This window comes from Phocoena phocoena, chromosome 5 (assembly GCF_963924675.1).
Source record: "Phocoena phocoena chromosome 5, mPhoPho1.1, whole genome shotgun sequence".
Lineage (NCBI taxonomy): Eukaryota > Metazoa > Chordata > Mammalia > Artiodactyla > Phocoenidae > Phocoena > Phocoena phocoena.
The window spans coordinates 54,712,765-54,733,489 of record NC_089223.1 but is presented as its reverse complement, the minus strand read 5'-3'; positions in this window follow the sequence as shown (position 1 = coordinate 54,733,489).

Genomic DNA, 20,725 nt, shown 5'->3' with positions numbered 1-20,725 from the left:
TGGCTTTTTAAAAATTCCACATATTCATGGAAATTCAGTACTTGTCTGCCTGACTTATCTCAGTATAATGTCCTGAGGATGCATCAGTGTTGTCACAAGTGGCAGGATTTCCTCCTTTCTCACGGTTGAGTAATATTCAACTGTAGTGTGTTGTGTGTGTGTGTGTATATCACATTATTTTATCCATTCAGTTATTCATAGGCACTAACTTGTTTCTATATCATAAACATGGGCATGCATGTGTCTCTTCAATATCCTGTTTTTATTTCCTTTGGATATAAATCCAGAAGTGGAATTTCTTGAACATATGGTAGTTCTATTTTTAGGTTTTTTAGGAACTGCCATATTGTTTACCATAGTGGCTGAACCAATTTATATTCCTACCAAGAGTGTATAAGAGTTCCCCCTTTTTTTCCCCACAATGTCACCAATACTTATTACCTCTTGTTTTCTTGGTGATAGCCATCCTAATAGGTGTGAGGTGGTATCTCATTGTGGCATTGATTTGCATTTTCCTACTGATTAGTGATTTTGAGCTTCTTTTTATGTACCTGTTGGACAGTTAGATGTCTTCTTTGAAAAATGTCTATTGAATTCCTCTGCTCATTTTTTCAATCAGGTTTTTGTTTTTTCTTATTGACTTGTATGAACTTTAAAATATTTTTTGGCTATTAACCATGTGGCTAATAGTTTGCAAATGTTATTTTTCCTATTGTGTAGGTTACTTTTTCATTTTGTTGATTGTTTCTTATGCTGTGCAGAAGCTTTTCAGTTTAATGTAGTCTTATGTGTTGATTTTTGCTTTTATTAGTGCTTTTGGTGTCATATCCAAAAAATGAATGCCAAGACCAATGTCAAAATGTTTCTTCTTTATGTTTCAGGTTCATCTTGTATTTTCCTTGCCCAAGTCCTAGTTCATTTTAATGGAGAATGGTATTTGCAGATTAAGATCTGGGTATGGGTATGCTCATAGTTACTGGGTTGACACTGCTTCTAGACCCTCTCAGCTGGCAGAACAAGCAAATATAACTGTATATACTAATGTACACACACACACACAGACATCTATTTTTATGTGTATCTATATATGCCTTTCTCCATCTGTCATCTATCACTCTATTGATCTATCTATACTAATATAAACATGAGTTCATACAGATGCTTTACTCTAATGCAGCAACATGGGGTTCATTCTAGGCTCCCCTCCTCCCCTTGCTTATTTGTGACTTCCTTCTCTGACAGTGAAATACTGGGCTCTGCTTATCTATAATTTTATAAATTATATACTTATTTTTTCAACCTCGGATATATGCAAAGTAATTTAAGAATTGGTAACTCACACCCCTATATGGAAAAAAAAATCATATAGTAGGATAGGGGTTGGTAAACTTTGTCTGTAAATAACTAGATTTACATTTTACATTTTAAACTGTAAAATCACTCTTAGCTTTCTTGCTGTATAAAAAAAAAGATGGTGGCTAGATTTTGTTCACAAGTCAGTTTGCTCAACTCTAAAATAGAGTTACAGTATTTATGTGTAAATCTTTTTTTATCCATTAATAACACCATTTCCCAAAGTCACTTAGACTAGTTTATTTTATAACTTTTTAATAAATTTATTATCAAGTTAATTCACATTGCACTCATAATAAAGTAAAATTTCTGAAAGATTTTTTTTTCTTATTAGTTATCAATTTAATACACATCAGCCAATACATGTCACTCCCAATCACCCAATTCATCTCACCACCACCCCTGCTCCGCCACTGCTTTCACCCCTTGGTGCCCATATGTTTGTTCTCTACATCTGTGTCTTAATTTCTGCCCTGCAAACTGGTTCATCTGTACCATTTTTCTGGTTCCACATATATGCGTTAATATACGATATTTGTTTTTCTCTTTCTGACATACTTCAATCTGTATGACAGTCTCTAGATCCATCCACGTCTCAACAATTGAGCTAATTTCATTCCTTTTTATGGCTGAGTAATATTCCATTCTATATGTGTACCACAATTCTTTATTCATTCATCTGTCAGGCATTAAGATTGCTTCCATGACCTGGCTGTTGTAAATAATGCTGCAATGAATATTGGGGTACATGTGTCTTTTTGAATTATGGTTTTCTCTGGGTATATGTCCAGTAGTGGGATTGCTGGCTCATATGGTAATAATATTTTTAGTTCTTTAAGGAACCTCCATACTGTTCTCCATAGTGGCTGTATCAATTTATATTGCCACTAACAGTGCAAGAGGGTTCCCTTTTCTCCACATTCTTTCCAGCATTTGTTGTTTGAAGATTTTGTGATGATGCCCATTCTAACTGGTGTGAGGTGTTACCTCACTGTAGTTTTGATTTGCAATTCTCTAATAATTAGTGATGTTGAGCAGCTTTTCATGTGCTTCTTGTCCATCTGTATGTCTTGTTTGGAGAAATGTCTATTTAGGCCTTCTGCCCATTTTTGTATTGGGTTGTTTGTTTTTTTAATATTGAGCTGCATGAGATGTTTATATATTTTGGGGATTAATCATTTGTTTGTTGATTCGTTTGAAAATTTTTTCTCCCATTCTAAGTGTTATCTTTTCATCTTGTTTATGGTTTCCTTTGTTGTGAAAGAACTTTGAAGTTTCATTAGGTCCTATTTGTTTATTTTTGTTTTTATTTCCATTACTTTAGGAGGTGGATGAAAAAAGATCTTGCTCTGATTTAAGTCAAAGAGTGTTCTTCCTATGTTTTCATCTAAGAGTTTTATAGTGTCCTATCTTACATATAGGTCTCTAATCCATTTTGAGTATTTTTGTGTATGGTGTAAGGGGGTGTTCTAATTTTATTCTTTTACATGTAGCTGTCCATTTTCCCCAGCACCACTTATTGAAGAGACTGTCTTTTCTCCATTGTGTATCCTTGCCTCCTTTGTCATAGATTAGTTGACCATAGATGCATGGGTTTATCTCTGGGCTTTCTATCTTGTTCCATTGATATATGTTTCTGTTTTTGTGCCAGTACCATATTGTCTTGATTACTGTAGCTTTGTAGTATAGTCTGAAGTGAGGGAGTCTGATTCCTCCATCTCCGTTTTTTCCCTCAAGACTGCTTTGGCTATTCAGGTCCTTTGTGTCTCCACACAAATTTTAAAATTTTTTGTTCTAGTTCTGTAAAAAAATGCCATTGGTAATTTGATAGGGATTGCATTTAATCTGTAGATTGCTTTGAGTAGTATAGTCATTTTCACAATATTGATTCTTCCAATCCAAGAATATGGTATATCTCTCCATCTGTTGGTATCATCTTTAATTTCTTTCATCTGTGTCTTATAGTTTTCTGCATACAGGTCTTTTTTCTCCCTAGGTAGGTTTATTCCTAGGTATTTTATTCTTTTTGTTGAAATGATAAGTGGAAGTGTGTCCTTAATTTCTCTTTCAGATTTTTCATCATTAGTGTATAGGAATGCAAGAGATTTCTGTGCATTAATTTTGTATCCTGCAACTTTACCAAATTCATTGATTAGCTCTAGTAGTTTTCTGGTGGCATCTTTAGGTTTCTCTATGTATAGTGTCATGTCATCTGCAAACTCTGACAGTTTTAAGTCTTGTTTTCGAATTTGTATTTCTTTTTCTTTTCTGATTGCTGTTGCTAGTACTTCCAAAACTATGTTGAATAGTGGTGAGAGTGGTCATCCTTGTCTTCTTCCTGATCTTGAGAAAATGCTTTCAGTTTTTCACCCTTGAGAATGATGTTTGCTGTGGGTTTGTCATATATGGCCTTTATTATGTTGAGGTAGGTTCCTTCGATGCTCACTTTCTGGAGAGTTTTTATCATAAACGGGTGTTGAATTTTGTCAAAAGCTGTTTCTGCATCTATTGACATGATCATATGGTTTTTATTCTTCAATTTGTTAATATGGTATATCACATTGATTGATTTGCATATATTGAAGAATCCTTTCACCCCTGCAATAAATCCTACTTGATCATGGTGTATGATCCTTTTAATGTGTTGTTGGATTCTGTTTGCTAGAATTTTGTTGAGGATTTTTGCATCTATATTCATCAGTGATATTGGTCTCTAATTTTCTCTATTTGTAGTATATTTGTCTTGTTTTGTTATCAGGGTGATGGTGGCCTCATAGAGTGAGTTTGGGAGTGTTCCTTCCTCTGCAGTTTTTGGGAAGAGTTTGAGAAGGAGGGGTGTTCATTCTTCTCTAAATGTTTGATAGAATTCAGCTGTGAAGCCATCTTGTCCTGGACTTTTGTTTGTTGGAAGATTTTAAATCACAGTTTCAATTTCATTACTTCTGATTGGTCTCTTCATACTTTCTATTTCTTTCTGGTTCAGTCTTGGAAGGTTATACCTTTCTAAGAATTTGTCCATTTCTTCCAGGTTGTCCATTTTATTGCCATACAGTTGCTTGTAGTAGTCTCTTATGTTGCTATGTATTTCTGCGGTGTCTGTTTTAACTTCTCTTTTTTCATTTCTAATTTTATTGATTTTAGTCCTCTTCATTTTTTTCTTGATGGGTCTGGCTAATGGTTTATCAATTTTGTTTATCTTCTCAAAAAACCAGCTTTTAGTTTTATTGATCTTGGCTATTGTTATCTTTGTTTCTATTTCATTTATTTCTGCTCTGATCTTGATGATTTCTTTCCTTCTGGTAACTTTGGGTTTTGTTTGTTCTTCTTTCTCTAGTTGCTTTAGGTGTAAGTTTAGATTGTTTATTTGAGTTTTTTCTTGTTTCTTGAGGAAGGCTTGTATAGCTGTAAACTTCCCTCTTAGAACTGCTCCTGCTGCATCCCATAGGTTTTGGATTATTGTTCTTTCATTGTCATTTGTCTCTAGGTATTTTTTGATTTTCTCTTGGATTTCTTCAGTGATCTCTTGGTTATTTAGTAACATATTGTTTAGCCTCCATGTGTTTGTGTTTTTTAGTTTTTTCCCCTCTAATTCATTTGTAATCTCATAGTGTTGTGGTCAGAAAAGATGCTTGATATGATTTCAGTTTTCTTAAATGTATTGAGGATTAATTTGAGACTCAAGTTATGATCTGTCCTGGAGAATGTTCTGTGTGCACTGAGAAGAAAATGTAATCTGCCTTTTTTCTGTGGAATGTCCTAAAAATATCAATTAAATCTATCTGGTCTCTTGTGTCATTTAAAGCTTCTGTTTCCTTATTTATTTTCATTTTGTATGAAGTGTCCATTGGTGTATGTGAGGTGTCAAATTCCCCCACTATTATTGTGTTGCTCTCAATTTCCTCTTTTAGAGCTGTTAGCAGTTACCTTATGTATTGTGGTGCTCCTAGGTTGGGTGCATATATATTTATAATTGTTATATCTTCTTCTTGGATTGATCCCCTGATCATTATGTAGTCTCCTTCCTTGTCACCTGTAACATTCTTTATTTTAAAGTCTATTTTATCTGATATGAGTATTGCTACTCCGGCTTTCTTTTGATTGCTACTTTCATGGAATATCTTTTTCCTTACCTTCACTTTCAGTCTGTATGTGTCCCTAGGTCTGAAGTGGGTCTCTGGTAGACAGCATATATATGGGTCTTGTTTTTGTATCCATTCAGCAAGCCTGTGTCTTTTGGTTGGAACATTTAATCCATTCATGTTTAAGGTAATTATCAATATGTATGTTCCTATGACCATTTTCTTAATTGTTTTGGTTTTGTTTTGTATGTTCTTGTATTCTCTTGTGTTTCCCACTTAGAGAAGTCCCTTTAAGATTTGTTGTAGAGCTGGTTTTGTGGTGCTGAATTCTCTTACCTTTTGCTTGTCTGTAAAGCTTTTGATTTCTCCATTGAATCTGAATGAGATCCTTGCCAGGTAGAGTAATCTTGGTTGTAGGTTCTTCCCTTTCATCACTTTAAGTATATCATGCCACTCCCTTCTGGCTTGTAGAGTTTCTGCTGAGAAATCAGTTGTTAACCTTAAGGGAGTTCCCTTGTATGTTATCTGTCATTTTTCCCTTGCTGCTTTCAATAATTTTTCTTTGTCTTTAATTTTTGCCATTTTGATTACTATGTGTCTTGGCATGTTTCTCCTTGGCTTTATCCTGTATGGAACTCTCTGCACTTCCTGGAATTGGGTGGCTATTTCCTTTCCAATGTTAGTGAAGTTTTCAACTATAATCTCTTCAAAGATTTTCTTGTGTCCATTCTCTCTGTCTTCTCCTTCTGGGACTCCTATAACGCAAATGTTGTTGTGTTTAATGTGGTCCCAGAGGTCTCTTAGGCTGTCTTCATTTCTTTTCATTCTTTTTTCTTTATTCTGTTCTGCACCAGTGAATTCCCCATTCTGTCTTTCAGGTTACTTATCCGTTCTTCTACCTCAGCTATTCTGTTATTCATTCCTTGTAGTGTAGTTTTCATTTCAGTTATTGTATTGTTCATCTCTGTTTCTTTGTTCTTTAATTCTTCTATGTTTTTTTAAAACATTTCTTGCATCTTCTCGATCTTTGCCTCCATTCTTTTTCCAAGGTCCTGGATCATCTTCATTATCATTATTCTGAATTCTTTTTCTGGAAGGTTGCCTGTCTCCACTTCATTTAGTTGTTTTTGTGGAGTTTTATCTTGTTCCTTCAACTGGTACATAGCCCTCTGCCTTTTCATCTTGTCTATCTTTCTGTGAATGTGGTTTATATTCCACAGGCTGCATGATTGTAGTACTTCTTTCTTCTGCTGTCTGCCCTCTGGTGGATGAGGCTATCTTAAGCTAGTTTTTTACCCCACCCTTTCAGTGAATTTGTGTTATATATTTCTGTTAATTTACTTTTGAGACCCATTTAAAGTTTCTAGTTTCTTTCTACTACTTTAGGCATACTCAACATCATAAAAATTGATCTATTTTATGTTTCATGTTATTTCATAACTCTTTCAACCATGTAAGATGTGTAATTTGCTAAACCAAAAAATACGTAAAAAAAAAAAATAGAAATATCCCTATATGATGCAAGGTGAGTTAATTAGAAAAATTAAAATGGTTTTCTCAGTCAGAGATTTGCTGAAGGAATTGGTAAAAAAAAACTAGTAGCCACTCTATTGTTGAGTAATCTGTTTTTCCTTCAACCAAGCCCTAAGGGAAACAAGATTAAAGCTGTGATTTGAGAGCTCTGAAGTGTGGAATCTTCACCCTAAATCTTGACTCTAAAGTTAACTAGGTATTTGTTCAGATAAGAAACTATTTGGTAATAAATCCATTTTACAGTAAACATTTAAGAGATACCTTTGTTAGTTAAAATATTTGTTTCTCACTACTAAGATGGCAATAAAAGTGTTGTCTCTCAGTAGGAATGCCATTACAGTGGTATATATGATCATTTCAGGGAAAAAAAATACATGCCTTATTTAGTCTTCATGTCTGCATCAGAAATAGCAGCAAGAGTCTTTATTTTAAAAAATTGAGATAATTGACAGATAACATTGTATAAGTTTAAGATGTACAGTATATTAGTTACCAGGGGATGGAAGTTAGGGGAATTGGGAAGAAGTTTAGGAACACAAACATAAATAGTAGAGAAATTAACATTTTTCATTGTGGTAGGTAGAATTTTAAGGTGTCCCTGAAGGTTTTTTTTATCCCTGGTGTACACTCCATGTGTAATCTCCATGTAAGTGAATACATATAATAGATTTCACTACCATGATTAAGTTGTGTTATATGGCACAGTTGGCCTTTAGATAGATTATATGGGGAGACCTGACCTAATCTCAGGAGGTCAGAAACAGAATGCTTCCTCTAGCTATCTGCAGAAAAAGTCAGAGACTTGAAACACCCGAAAGATCTGATTTACCATTGGTGGCTAGATGGTGAAGTGCCATGTAGCAAGGACATAGGGACTCAATTCTATAATCACAAGGTCCTGAATTCTGCCAATAACTAAAGTGAGCTTGGAAGTGGATTTTTTCCCCATAGCCTGCACAGAAGATCATAGCTCAGCTTACATGTTGATTTCAGCCTTGTGATATTCAGAGCAGAGAATCCCACCATACTATGCTGCAATTCTGACCCACAGAATTCTGAGCTAATAAAGGGGTGTTATTTTTAATTCCTATGTTTGTGTAATTTGTTTTGCAGAAATGTAAATCTAATACATACATGATAGGAAAATATTATGGATATCTGAGGTAATTTTAACATCTAAGATAATTTTCTAACCATGCTGAAAGTCTTAGAATATCATACAAATTACAAATCTATTGTTTTCTCTTTTAGAAAATTGATAAGCATGAAAATCTCACTGTAGACTTTTTTATCCAAGAATATACAATTAATCATATTAGGTCAAAGAAGATAATGTGATTGGACTACTTTTAAAGTGTTTTCTAACCAATGTAACGTATCATAATACATATCATACTGATGAGGATATATTTATCATTATATATTCATTTTCCCACTTTTATAATATAATCACACTGCTAAAATTTGGAGAACATGATTTCAAAGAATTCATAGTTTCTCCAAAATTAGTTTTATAACTAATATATTGACAGGTTTCATTTAAGTTCTTTTTCTATAAAGTCACTGACTTTCAATAATTAAAATCATTTATGCTGTAGCTGGAAGCCAATGTACTATATAGTGCTTTGAAATAAAAATAAATATTTGAGCATCTGCTTTACAATGAAAATAATCTAGAATGATCATTTTTGTCACATTTGACTTGGAGTCACAAGAAGTTACAGCTTAAATTCATTTAAAATTTTTTACATTTTATGTCACAACTCGATTCATTGTTTTTCTTATATAGAAGTAACTCTCCAAAATAAAGGAGGTGGAAATTTAGGACTGAGTATAATGGTGAAATAAATGTTATGCCATAAAATTTTAGCATGATAATACCATTTTTATTTTGTTGAGTATTTTTTAATCTAATTACCAAGTAATTTCATTGTACTTAAATAATTTTAAATGCTTAATACAATGTTATAATTTATCATGGTGGTTCATGTTTTCAAAGATGGTCACTATAATATTTTCTATTCCATATATTCTGTTACAGCATATATTTACTACTCCTCTATCCAGAGGTATGGTTTGTTTTTCCTTCCCTTGAATTGGAGCTGACCCTGTGACTGCTTTGACCAGTAAAATGTGGCATAAGTAACGTTCTAAGTGCCTGACAGCTTCTGCTTCTGTGCTCTGGGTGAATTCAGCCACTATATCACTAGTTCAACTCTGCATAAGACCACCATGCTTTAAGGAATGCCAATCAGCAATGCACAGGAATTGTGTGGAAATTAGAGAGTTGCATGACCAGCTTCCAGTTACATTAGCCATCTCACTAGAGACATTGAACAAAAGAGAAATAAAGCCATTTTGGACAGGCCAGCACTCCCAGACGCTGTACGGAGCAGCCATTATCATGGAGATGAGCCTTTCTCTCCAATCCTTTCCCCAGTTGCAGAATTATAAGCAAGTGACTTCTTGTGGTTTTGAGTTACTAAATGTAGGTACATAGAAGCATCAGTGGCTACAAATTCTGCCTTACTCCTTCTACTCTGGATGAACTCATTATGCTCTTATTTAAGCAAACTTTCCACTTGTGACTATGAGCCATCTCCACTTACCAAGTAAAGGATTTGTCTCCATTTTTTTCCTCCCCCTTTACTCCACCATCATAACATTTCCCTCTCTATTGGATAATTCTCAATAGCATATAAATATACTACTTATACTTCTCGCATTATCTTAAAATAGTAAAAACAAAAAATTCTCTTGACTCCATATTTCCCTCCAGCTTCTGCTCCTTTGTTTTGGTCCCTATTATAAAGCAACTGTTTAAAAGAATTATCTGTACATGAGATACTATCCATATCCTACCATACTCTTCAATCTCATCCAGTCAGGCTTTCATCTCTGTTTGCCCCTAAAAATCCTGTTGGGGAGATCACCAATGATCTTCAGTTTGCTAAATCCAATGAACAATTTTTAGTCTTCACCGTATTTAACTTACCAGTAGTATTTATACACTTGATTACTTACTCTTCCTTAGTTTTCAGGGAGGGTACTACACCATTCTAGTTTTCCTCTCCACAGAATTCTTACCTTCTTCCTCCTCTTGTCCCTAAATTTTAAAGTTGACATTTTCAGGGCTGAGCTTTGGACTTACTATTCTATAATATATCTACACCTATATCCTTAGAGATATGAAGACTCCTACGTTTATATCACTAGACCTGACCTCTTCTTTGAATACTAAACCTGATTATTCATCTTCCTACGTGCCCTATATTCTTCAATATTCAACAGACATCTAAAATTTGACATGTCGAAACATAAACATCTTCCTTTTCAAAACTGCTACTCTCACAATTTTTCCAGTCTGAATTAATGGCAATCCCATTCTTCATTTTTAAACAAAATTTAAAAAAAATTTAGTCCATCAGGAAAGCCTAATAGCTCTACTTCTCACCACCCTTAAACTGGTCCAAGCCACCCTTCTCTTGACTGAATTATTTGTTGTCTCCTAACTAGTCTTTTGGTTTCTCTACATGGATCCCTAATGTCTATTCTATACACACCACTTAGAATAAACCTTAAAAAAGTCACTCCATATTCCTTTTTGTTAAAACTCTCCAATATTTTCCCCTCTTCACTCAAAAATGAAACCAAAGAGTTTATAATGGCTTCCACGGCCTTGGAGGTTTTGTCCTCCCATTACCTCTCTGACAAATCCTACAACTTCCTCCATGGCTTACACTGCTATATCCATGGCAGTGTAAGCCATGGAGGTCCTAAACAAACCATATACTTCCATTTAGAACCCTTCTTCTTAGTGTTTCTTTGGTCTAGAATGATTTTCCTCTTTTTTTTTTTTTTTCATGGTGAACAAAATGTAAGGTTCCTGTGAGTCACCCGACGTGGGAAGGAAGAAAAACACTCTTCCCTAGCTCCCAGGCTGGAGGTGCAGAAGCCTATTTTTCCTTTGTTGGGCACATGGCTGGTCTCCCATGGACAGGCTACCTCTCTGTCCACATCTCCTACAACTCTGTTCCTTTTAGAGTGGCAAACCCAGCAACTTCATCGACACTGGGTTTCTTTCTTTTTTCTTTTTTTCTTTCTTTTTCATTGGAGTATAGTTGCTTTACAATGTTGTGTTAGTTTCTGCTGTACAGCAAAGTGAGTCAGTTATACATATATGTATATCCATTCTATTTTAGATTTCCTTCCCATTTAGGTCACCACAGATCATTGAGTAGAGTTCCCTGTGCTATAAACTGGGTTTTCATTAGTTATCTATTTTATACATAGTAGCAATGGGTTTCTTTTGCTTCCTAGAACTCACAAAACATATTCCAGGTCTAGGGTTATACTAGCTGAAACCTACAGCCAGAAACCCTCTTCAACCTTTATCATTCTCTAATTCATTCCCTCTTGGCCTTGAGTTATTGATTTAAATGTCATGTTCTCCAAAGGCCTTCTTGCTGCCTGATATTTTTTTTTTCATTTATTTATTAGTCTATCTGTGGCTGCCACCACTAGAATATAAGAGCCAAGAGAGCAGTGGACTTCATCTTGTTCACACTATTTTATCTGCAAAGGGTAAAAGAGTACTTGACACATTGTAGGCACTCAGTAAATAATTCCTGAATATCGCAATAAATGAGGGAGTACCCCAAATGGTATAGGAAACCTTGGACACCTCTTTATAAGAAGAGACACTTCTAGAATTTCAAGTTAGAAAAATTTGCCCAAGTATCCTTGTGGACACCTTATGGGCTGAAAAAAAGTTCCCCTGACAAAAACAATACAGTATGTGGGTGGTCACATTATGTGGGGAAGAAAATGGTTGGCTTGATGAGCCCAGGTGCAACACAAGACCCTAAATGTGCATGAGGTAATGTTTCTTAGTAAAGCTTGTGTTAAGACTGAAAGCCTCTCTTTAGTTGGTGCTCCAGCAGTCTTCCTTTGAAAAATATTCCGGGTGTGAGATTGTGAAGGAAAAATAGAAGTAATCTTTAGGCTGAAGGGTGGAGTAATCTGCTGACTAACCATGGACCTCAACCAGCCGGGGAATACTTGCTACACTGAACAAACATGTACTGCACTGATATATGCACTCAATCCCCTTTAGCAACTCCTTGTGGCAGTGACCAAGCAGCATTGAGATTGACTTTGTAGTTATTTACTCTGCCTGATACATTGAAAACATCACTGAATATTTTGGATTGAATAAGCCATGTTGTGGTTCTTCAATGATTCCAGCTAAGGGTATTCTCAAGGGAAAATTAATGGATTTCCTGCTAATATGGTCAGAAGGAGGTCAATGTGATTAAGTGGAATAATAAAGGCTCTATTTGTATCCTTAACTGCTAAGTTAGGTTTTTCCAGTTACAAATAAGGTGGAATAATATGCAGCTATTACAAATTTTATAAAAAGTATTTTGTAAAATTGGAAAATATTTAAATATAATGCTAAACAAAGATGTCATATTTCAAAGTCATAAAACTACTCTAATTATACATGTACTATTCACAATCATTATTATTATTTTTTTGATTGATGGTATGATGTGAGATTGTAGTTTTGTTTTTAATATTTTCTATATTTTCCCAGTGCAAGCTATATATATATATATATATATATATATATATATATTACTCGTAATCAGGTGAATCATTTCAAAATAGAAAAATATGTTATTTTGTGAAACTTTAATATTTTTATACTTTATAATAGTCCAGCCTTCCATCTATGCACTCAGTTTTCCTGAGAATTCAAAGAAATAAAACAAATCACATTTTTTAAAAATTACATGTTTTTAGTGATTTCTCAAATTTTACTTGCATGATAACAATTTTTAGTTAAATTCATCTGAGTAGTTTTTTTTTGAAATTCACCTAGTAGTATATTTTTATTTTATTCCATAATCACATGAAATTTGGAGATAAAAACATTCTTCAGGTATGTTTGCTATCTAGTGAGTCTCACAAGCATAGCCTTCCATAGGCCAGAAGGCATAATATGCAAGAAAACTTCTGAATTATTGACATGACAGACTCATGCAACAGTAGGTTATACAGTGTGTGTGTGTGTGTGTGTGTGTGTGTGTGTGTTTATCTTTTTTACTCTGATGTATCAGATTCTCTCTTAATACACATAATTTTGGGGGTGTTTTAAAATTTAATAAATGTTTATTTCTGTCCAACTCTTCTCAATGCTATCATCCTATGTTTTTGAAATTAAAGAGAGTTGTATTTACTCCCTCATTTAAACCCATTTAGTTTGGGTTTAAACCCAACATTAAATCTTGGTTTAAGGTTCATTGAATCATTACCTATAAATAACTTGGATATTATAACATTAACCATTATAGGCATTAATAATGACCAGTAAATATGTTTTATTTATGTGTTCTCATGCTTGATAGTAAATACAATAACAGTATTCTTCTCAGATAGAACACAATAAAAGTTACAGTTGAACTTATAAGAAAGCAAAATACAGCTTTTAACTAATATCTCAAAAGTTTGTTTGCTTAGATGTTTTTAATAAGGGAAAAAGTATAGAAACATTTTATTTTACTTTATGGAAACACTTTATTTTACCTTATGGAAAAGCAAAATGTAAGTTTATTGCAACATTGAGTTGTAACATTCTGTTCTTATAAATATTTTATATACAAAAACAAATGATTTTTAACTCAGTGTTAATGATGATACTATACCAGTGGTTTGTTCACCATAAAATACCATCGCCAAACTTAGTGAATTAAAACAATAACCATTTATTATGATCCTCATGCCTGACAGTCATGGTTCATCTAGTCTAGTTAATTCAGTTGACTTTGATGTAGCTAATGTATGCACCTGAGGGTCAGATATAGGTTCAATTCTCAGCTGGGCTTTTGTGAAAAAGCTGTTTGGGCAGCTCTATTCTGTGTCTCTCATTCTACCTGATACTTATGGGCTAGCTCAGGTATTACCTTAACTTGCCCAATTGTGCAAGCACTTGTTTAGGAAGTTTATGTTAAATATGCTAATGTCCCATGGGCCAAAACAAACCACATGGTGAAGCCAAGAGACAAAGAATTATGCCTTGCCCTCATAGAAAGTTTCTACAAAGTTATATAACAGTGAATGGATATAGGCTGGGAGAAAACCTTGGACCATTAATGCAATCTATTACAGGGCAGAAAAAATAAAAATATACTTTGTACTCTTTGAGCTGAAAAGAATAAATACCAATTAAAATATTTTACAATTTAAAAGGAAATTGTGAGTTGTAACTATACATATAATTCAAAGAAAAACATTAAAGTGAGCCTATGAAACAACAACAACAGAGAAACATTGTGCTTAACTGGATACAGATGAACATTGTCTAGCTTGAAACACAGATAAATATTGTAAAATAGGAGAAGGGCATAGAGAATTGATAGTATCACTTCTTATGAAAACAAGTGGATTAGAATTGAGGGGTAATAGTAAGGTTAAGGATGTTGCAGATACAAAATTATAGAAACTAGGCAGAAAATTTAAAACAATCATAAGTAAACACCCTGCATATTTGTTTATCAAGGTCGAAGCAACAAGTTTTGGAAAACTACCTGGAAACATGCAGTGGAATCAGGCATTGTGTGGTATTGAAGACAGAGAGGAGGAAAAGTTAATAAGCCATGAAAAAAATCAAAATTCAACAGGATCAAAATACAGTAATTCTTCAAAGAGGATTTAAATACCTAAAAAGTACAAAATGCTACCTGTAAAATGTACATAGTCCACAGTATCTGCCATTGGGGGTGGGACATTCCATACTAGATTTGGAACAGAAGACATAAAAAGTTACTCTGTCCCTGTTAAAGGTGATATTTTTTAGGATAATAATATCTTATATTCCTGTTGGATCTGCTGAAAAAAGTTTTTCTTTTACTGTGAGGTGATACAATTTCTTTCCATATTATAAATTTTAAAAATCCATTTGGGTGAAGTCAGTGAATATCTTAGTCAACATTCAGCAAGTATTGAATACCTATTGAGAGACTGTGCTAATTTAATTCATATATTCCTGAAGACTATCTGGCAGGGAAGAGTGGCATTAAACAGATAATATCAGGTTAATAATTAAGTAATACTCAGCAGTCTGAGCACTGTGAAAAGAATTCTGGGATATTACTTAGAACACCAGGAATAGAATCTTGTTGTCTTGTTTTGTGTCTCAGTGAAACTTAAAGACAGAACATGAGACAGTGTCTCAAAACTTCTTTTTTAACAAAAATATTCCAAAATGGTAGAAAAGTAGGAAATAGTATCATAAAAAATTCCTGATAATGTAGGATTCCAGTTTTGTTTTAAATGTTTATTCCAAATTTTGGTGCACTAATATTCATAAAAATTTTCATTTTAATATAGAAAAGAAAGAAAATTTTAATACTGTCCGATTATTGAGCATACATAAGGCTCATCGTCATAAGGGAAAAAAATGGGAAAGTTAAAAAGAACTGAGTTATTTCCAGTTTTACTATTTCATAAATTCGCTTTCTGACAATAATAATTCAGAATGATAAACACACATAAGTATATATGAATACCAATCAGGGCAAAGTTCTTTAATTTATGAATTATGAGAGGCAAATAAATTTTATCCAGAATAATGGTAAAGCTAAAGTTTGATTCAACATTTTAAAGCAAATGAATGTTTTGATAAGCATATTTTCTTGTTGAGAATTTGTCAATCATATCACATTCCTTATCTGAACAATTTATCTGTCTCTAAATCATCTTTGGAACCAATCAAAATACATTTTTTAGGAAGAATTATTGCTACATATGTACTTTATTTTACTATAAACATTATAAGAGTCAAATATCATCATGGTAAATTTTATACAACTACTGTATCTATTGCAGCCAAAATGTTGTGGAAAGGAAACAGAATCAAATCAACCAAACAGAAACAAAAATCTTTAACAAGTTTGTCTTTCCTTTTGATGATGAAAAAAAATATTTATATAATCAGTAAATGCCAAGTATGTTTTAGGTACTTTGCTAAGCATTGGCAACTTACCAGGAACAAAACAGACACTTCCTCTGCTTCTCTGAAGCTGTATTCTAATAGGGGAACAAGATATTAAATAAATATTCATACAAATTATGTATAATTAAAATTCTGCTGATAGTTCCATAATAAACATAGAGAACTATGAAATCATATTGCAGGAGCCCTGACCCTGAATGGGGCAAGAGTTAGGAAAATATTCCTGGGAAAGTGACATGTCACTGAGGATGAAAGAACAAGTAGGATTAATTCAGGAGAGTTATTTTTGAGGAAAGAGGAGGGAACAGGCAGGAAGCACATGAATAATATTTAAGGCATGATGTCTTTTCCTAAGGGAGTATACTTTCGGAGCCACTCTTCAACATTAAAATTAGGGAAGAATCAATTTGCCTTAGTGAAATTTTCTACCATTGATTGTGTCATGTGTGTTATTTCCGTGAACAAAAGTCGCATGAACACTGTTATGAAAAATGTCTAGCAGCATTTCCAGATGAATAAGTATTTATCCATGAAGGAAAGCAAATTTCAAGGTCATTTAAACTTCATTTACAAATTTCTACCAAATACAAGTATTAAATTCTGTGTTGGTATAAGATTGATAATCTCTGTATGCACTACACCAGGAAAATAAGGGGTTGAAACATTTGATGTAAGGTGTTCTCAGTGTACAAGCCAATGGTTGCTGAAGCAATTAGGATTCACAGTGACCCTAACATGACATGATTATCACGCTACTGACTTATTTAAGACACTCAGGGCAGGAAATTTTACCTTGGATAATGACCAAAAATTTTAATATAGTCTATAAGGCTCATTCCAGTCTGATAATTCCATTCTACACCTTGCTTACTAACATTCAACCACATTTACCTTTTAATCCCTGAAACATGTCAAGCTTCCTTCATTTGCACTACTGTACCTGGAAGAGAATCTGGAACACAGTAGACACAGTAAATACTTATTGAATGAGTAAAGAGTAAATGAATGGATGTATATTTTTGGTTTCCTAAACACTCAGGTTTCCTTAAGTTCACTTTCATGGCTCAAATTCTATCTATACATCCCTATCTCTTACTTCAGTACTGATAGAGACCACTTTGAATTTTCAGTTCATCTATTTAAACCAGGTCACGCATCATAGGTATATGGATTGCTTTTCTTTGAAGCAATTATCCAGTGCTGGTCCCATAGCTGTGGCCTTCATGAAGGAACCACATAATTAGGAATTTGGATCTTCTCTTTATAAAGCTCTGAGTAGAAAGAGAACCTAAATGACCCACCTAGTTTTTCTTCTATTATACTTTTTAAACTCCTTTGATTCAGTTTTAATTTTTAATTTTTGGTTTTTCACTCTCATCTCCCTGACTTCTAATCTTGAGTCAGTCCTGTATATCTTCTCACTTAAATCTGCATTCAGTTCCTTGGTGCTGTAATCAAATTTCATGATTTAAAAAAAAAACACTTATAGACTCACAAGTCTTCAACACTTATTGTCAGTTTGGTGTTCCACTGGACTCCAGAGGGATATATCCAACTATTTCCTGGTATCTTCCTGCCTACTCACCCCTCATGTGTAATAGACATCTCAAACATATCATGTTCAAGGTTCAGCTCCAAATATGTTCTTCCTTGCTGTACTCCCCATGTCAGCAAATGACAACTCTACCATTCTTATTACTTGAGTCAAAAATCTGGGGATCCTTTTTATCTTTTTCCTTTCTCTAATACCCAATATCCAATATACTAGCAAACACTGTTAAGTGTACTTTCAGAATATATTTGCACTTACCACCACCATCTAGCATTATTATCCAAGCCACCATCTAGTTCACCTAATTGGTCTTCCAGTGGTTACCCTTGCCTCCTTGGTCTACCCTAAATATAGCAACTAGAACTTCTCATTTTAAAAATTGACATATAACTGACACATAATATTATATCAGTTTTAGGTATATAACACAATGAAACAATATTTGTATTTATTATAAAAAGGTTACCACAATAAATCTATAGTTAGACTTATCACCACATATAGTTACATTTTTTTCTTGTGATAAATTTAAGATCGACTCTTTTAGCAACTTTCAAATATACAAGAGAGTATTATTAACTATAGTCACCAGACTATACATTACATTCCCAGGACTTATTCCATAACTGGAATTTTGTGCCTTTAAACCACTTTCACCCATTTTGTTCACCCCTCACCACCTGCCTCTGGCAACTACCAATCTGTTCTTGGTATCCATTAAATCAGTTTTTTTTTTTAATTTTAAGAATTCACATGTAAATGAGATCATATGGTATTTGTGTTTCTCTGCCTGATTTATTTCATTTAGAATAATGCCCTCAAGGCCCACCAATGTTGTCACAAATTGCAAGATTTCCTTATTTTTTATGGCTGAATAATATTCCATTATATACATACATCACATTATCTTTATCCATCCCTCATTGGCCACTTAGTTTGTTTCCATATCACGGTTATTGTAATTAATGCTTCAATGATCATGGGGTTGCAGATATCTTTTTGAGGTAGTGTTTTTGTTCAGATAAATTCTGAGAAGTGGAATTACTGGATCATGTGGTAATTCTATTTTAAAATTTTCAGAAACCTCCATTCTTGTTTTCCATAGTGGCTGCACCAATTTATATCCCCACTAACAGTATACAAATGTTTGCTTTTCTCCACAACCTTGCCAGTACATGTTATTTCCTGTCTTTTTGATGATAGCCATTCTAATAGGTATGACATGATATCTCATTGTGGCTTTGATTTGTAGTTCCCAGATATTAGTGATGGTGAATGCTTTTTCATATTCCTGTTGACCATCTGTATGTCTTCCTTAGAAAAATGTCTATACAGATCCTCTGCCCATTATTTAATTGGCTTTTTTTTCACTATTGAGTTGTATTAGCATTTATATATTTTGGAAATTAGCCCCTTATCAGATATGTTATTTGCTAATATTGTCTCCCATTTAGGAGACTGCCATTTTATTTTGTTATTCCCTTTGCTGTGTAGAAGCTTTTTACTTTGATGTAGTCTCAGTTATTTTTGCTTATGTTGCTTTTGTTTTTGGAGTCAGATCCAAAATATCATTGCTAAAACAAGTGTCAAGGAGCTTACCACCTATATTTTCTTCTAGGAGCTTTATAGTTTCAGGTCTTTGTTTAAATTAATTCATTTTGTGTTGAATTTTGTGTATAGTGTGGTCCACTTTTGTTCTCTTACATCTGGCTGTCCAGTTTTTCCAACATATTGTCAAAGAAACTGCCTTTTCTCATTGTATACTTTTGGTCCCTTTATCATAAATTGACTGCACATGTGTGGATTTATTTCTGGGCCCTCTATTGTGTCCCATTGACCTATGTGTCTGTTTTTAATGCCAATACCATACTGTTTTGATTAATATATCTTTGTACTGTAGTTTAAAATCACAAAGTGTGATGCCTCCAGCTTTGTTCTTTCTGAAGATTGCTTTGGCCACTCAAGATACTTTGTGGTTCCATAAAAATTTTAGGGTTGTTTGTTCTATTTCTGTGAAAAATGTTATGGGAATTTTGATAAAGATTGTGTTGAATATGTAGATTGCTTTGAGCAGTATGGATATCTTAATGCTATTATTTTTTTAAATACACGAGCACAGAACATCTTTGCATTTACTTGCCCCTTTTTCCATTTTTTCATCAGTTTCTTACAATTATCAGGTCTTTTACCTCTTTGGTTAAATTTATTACTAAGTATTTTATTCCTTTTTGATGCAATTGTAAATGGGATTTTTTTCTTTAGTTGCTGTCTCTGATAGCTCATTATTAGTGTATAGAGATGAACAGACTTTTGCATATTGTTTTTCTATCCTGAAAATTTACTGAATTCATTGATTAATTCTAAATTTTTTTTGGTGGAGTCTTTAGGATTTTCTATATATAACATCTGGCCATCTGCAAATACTGAGAGTGGACAGTTCTACTTCTCCCTTTGCAGTTTGGATGCCTTTTCTTTGTTTTTCTTGCCTAATTGCTCAGACTAGGATATCCAATACTATTTTGAATAAAAGTGGTGAGAATGCATATGCTTGTCTTGTTTCTGATCTTAGAGGAAAAGCTTTCAGTTTTTCACACTTAAGTTGGATGTTAGCTGTGGGCTTGTCATATATGGCCTTTATTATGTTGAAATACATTTCCTCTATGCCACTTCATTGACAGATTTTATCATGAATGGGTGTTGAACTTTGTCAAATGCTTTTTCTGCATCTATTGAGATGACCTTATGATTTTTATCCTGAATTTTGTTAATGTAGTGTTATCACATTTATAGACTTGCAGATTTTGAACCATCCTTGCATCTCTGAAATAAATTCTCTTGACCGTAGTATATGAGAGGTGTGATGTACTGTTGAATTCAGCCTGCTAATCTGTTGAGGTTTCCTGCAACTATGTTCATTGAATCTTCTTTTTCTTGTAATTTTCTTTTCTTGTAGTGTCCTTGTCTAGTTTTGGTATCAGGGTAATGCTGGCCTCACAAAATGAGTTTGAAAGTGTTCCCGCCTCTTCTACTTTTAGAAAGAGTTTGGAAAATATTGGTATCAATTCTCTTTTGAATGTTTGGTAGAATTCACCAGTACAGCCATCTGGTTATGGACTTTTGTTTGTGGGGATATTCTTGATTACTGATTCACCCTACTTGTAATCTGTTCAGATTTTCTATTGCTTCATG